Source organism: Garra rufa, chromosome 22 (genome assembly GCF_049309525.1).
Source record: "Garra rufa chromosome 22, GarRuf1.0, whole genome shotgun sequence".
In the NCBI taxonomy this organism is placed as follows: Eukaryota; Metazoa; Chordata; class Actinopteri; order Cypriniformes; family Cyprinidae; genus Garra; species Garra rufa.
The window spans coordinates 8,547,694-8,551,203 of record NC_133382.1 but is presented as its reverse complement, the minus strand read 5'-3'; the positions used below and the strand labels follow the sequence as shown (position 1 = coordinate 8,551,203).

General features: G+C 35.9%; 1 protein-coding gene across 1 annotated transcript in view; it reads left to right on the top strand.

Annotated features, from left to right (window-relative positions):
• The first annotated feature begins 2,676 nt into the window (after positions 1-2,676).
• Positions 2,677-3,510, top strand: part of pcdh15b (protocadherin-related 15b) — a 277,431-nt gene continuing 276,597 nt past the window's right edge. The window contains exon 1 of the mRNA XM_073828840.1: positions 2,677-2,824. The gene's annotated coding sequence lies outside the window, so the exon portion shown is untranslated. The remainder of the gene's footprint in view (positions 2,825-3,510) is intronic.

Genomic DNA, 3,510 nt, shown 5'->3' with positions numbered 1-3,510 from the left:
TTTAATGTGAATTTTTCATCTGGTCATTGTTGCTGACAAAAAACCTTTTGTTAACGAACACCATCTTTGCAACAAAACACACAGGCACTCTTTCCATGGCTTAATCTAAAGTGTATTACAGTTCGTCTCTGTCAACACAATACAATTTTGACTGATCTCGTATCCTATTAACATAAGTGTCCTAAAGCGTGCTTGTTTAAAGTTGCCGGTATCTTTCAAGCTGTCCTCATACAGCTTATAAATTCCCTTTCTCCTTGGTAGACTATTTGATGGCCTCTTGGTGGATGGTTTTCTTAATACTGGGGCTGAATAGGATTTAATGTAATCCCACTCAGGGAACAGATGGACTGATAGCATTCCCTGCCTTAATACAGACCTACGTTTAACACATGGGCTATATTTACACCCCAGTGCAGCCCCTCCCAAAGCCTCTCACTGTCTTGGATCATATCTAGACACCAGTTTCCCTCCGACAATGACTAATTCTAGTGCATGAACATTGCATGAACATCTTCATTTTACAGACTCTTTAATGAACCACTTCTCTTGTTGTTGGGATATATTCGTAATATCATTGTAATTTGTAATATAACATTGATTACCATGCACACACACAAAAAGGCAAACAAACTGACCCTCAATTTTATTAAATAAAGCACAAAATCTGTGTTTGACTGAGACATGTACAATGAAAGTGAATTTGGCCAGTTCGTAAATGTTACAAATGTATAGCAACAAGATGTAAACAATAAGCATGTTAACAACTATTTTAGTATGAATATTGAAAGGAAAAAAAAAAAAAAATGACAAGTCAAAAAATACATAAACCGACACCATTCACTTCCATTATAAATGCCTCACCACAGCCTTGATTTTTATAAAACTAAGCTTGGGTTTGTTTGTCCTTTTTTGAACCCAAACCCACACTGAAAAAAAAACCAGTAAGAATTTTATTTACTTTAAAAATATGCACTCAAAAACTTAAAGTAAAATTAAGTAAAATCAAAGTATGAAATTAAGTAAAATCTACTTAACTAAGTACAATTAGCTAAGGAAATAATTAAATTTAATATGTACAGTTAGAGTTTGATGAGTAATTTCGAATTAATTACTTTGCAGTCCATGAGTACAAGCCACGTTTTTACTCAACTTTACTCAAACATCATAGCACTGAAAATAATGGCATTAAATCATGTGGTTCATTTGCAAATAGACAGCTGCTTATTGTTTTTAAGATTGTATGTTGACTTAAAGTAGCTAATGACCAAATAAACACAGAGACCTCAATACTTGGCGCATGATACACAACAACGGTAACAATCAGTGAATAGTTTTTGAGTATGAATGGGTCACTTTGAGTAGAAAATGAACCCTAGATTTTACAAAACAGCATGTTACTTAACCTAACAACAAAAAACAACCACAAACCAGTGTAAATACATCCCGAAAACAGCAACAACAAAAAAAAAATGTAACCTTATTAATGATTTATGCCCAAGTGCATGGTGGGAACAATGGGATCATGACTTTGATACTTAAACAATCTTTGTAAAAATAACAAACAATTCCAAGTAAAATATACTTATAAGTTAAAATGCTAAGCTTAAATTGAGTACTAATATTAAATTTAGCAAGAAATGGCATTCTAAAAATACTGAATCTTTTGAACTATTAGTCTTGTTCTCATCAAAATAAACGTAAATATTTATGATAATATCAAAACTGGCCCTGTTGCATAGATATGTAAATTTCGCCCCCCTAGCGGTAAAAGCATAAAACTGGTAATTAAAAGAGTTGGGTTTAGACTTTGCGCGGATGAATCTGATGGATCATAGCAAATGTCACGAGAAAATCAAAACTCTCCACCCTGTAAATAAACAAACAACTGTCGCACTATATGAATGAATGAATGAATGAATGAATGAATGAATGAATGAATGAATGAATGAATGAATGAACGTGTTATAGTAGCCTGACTGGCTTCTTTATTCAGGCTAAAGGCAGAAACACCAGCAAAAGTTACATAGCTTTAGTTTATATCAAACCCCTAATGTTAATTTGATTAGTTGGATATATATTTGATCTCTTAAGAAGAAATAAATAGACAAAATGAAACATTTGTTGAAATTACGTGATTAAAGCTATAAAATAGTATGAATAGATCATTTTGCGTTTGGAGAATTTGATGAGAACTATTTGAAATCATATTGAGATGTGATTCTAGACTCGTGGACGCAGTTTAAGAGTTCTTTTGTTTCTTAGCAGACAAATCCGAGAGGCATTTAGACTCTAATTGTTCTCTATTTAATCCCATTGGTATGAGTAACATTTGATATCTTAAAGAGATATCATTTGTGTGTTTTTTTTTTCCTTCTTTCCTGTGGGTGGCCATGCGTTCTCTGCGCTCTAATAAGATTACTCCCACGGCACGGCAGGTGCATATTCACCAATTTGAGCTCTCAAAATAGATGGCTGCCATTAAGGCGGAGGAGACCACAGAGGCAGGATCGCATTGCCACCCAACTTCGTGATATTTTCTCTCTGCGTGGGAATCCTCGCTTTCCTCGGGAGTGAATTAAAGACAGAGGGCAGCAGAGCTCCTAAACCCGACTGCTCGGGATGTGTTCGGCACTGAGGAGTTTCTGATACTCTCCAGCCGTCTGAGGAGGATTTGCATGGCTTTACAACTCACGCGGTAAGACTTTCTGCGCTTCTTCAATCGCTGCGCAGTAGCGCGTCAAGGAAAGTTAGGGACACTTTGCGCGCAAAGCGACTCAATTTTTGGATTGTTATTCCGATGGTTGACAAGTCGTTGGATGAGGAGGTGAGTGACTAAGTAAGGGGTTTATTTCTCTTTGGGTCGGCTGCTCTGAATCACATTTGGGGCTTGGGTTTGTATGTGAGGTGAATAGTATCTTCGGTTCTTGGCGCGGAACGGCACCTGGGAATGTTGTGAATTGCACACAGGACGCGTTGACGTGCTAGCAATTGCATTTGGAAGATTTATTGATGGAAACCGGCAAGTGGTTTTGATACAGTGACTGACACAGTTTTCCAGCCTGACGTGAGGGATGTGTCTCCAGGACTCCGGATTACCGTATGCTCATCCTATTACGCCGTACATTCCCGCAATCTGTTGCCTCAGTGTTTAATTCATTTAACGAAAGTAAAATAGAAATCAATCAGATTAATTCAAACATTGATTACAGTCTAAAATGTAACATCAGTGTGCATAAAAAGTTTGACTTGAATTCAGTCGTTGTACTATGGAAACCTAATACATAATACTATGTTACTATATAGTTAGTGCTATTACTGTAAAATCATACAATTAATATGAGATCGCTTTTAAAAATGATCTCATTTTATGACAGTGGTGACTATTAATTCACAGTTGTAACAATAGTATGTCATTTGGTCGTAACTGTTTGTCATGGTACATTTTTTGTCAATGAAATGGTTAAACGATAAAAATGATGAAATGATCTTTATGGCGATGATCCATCTTAC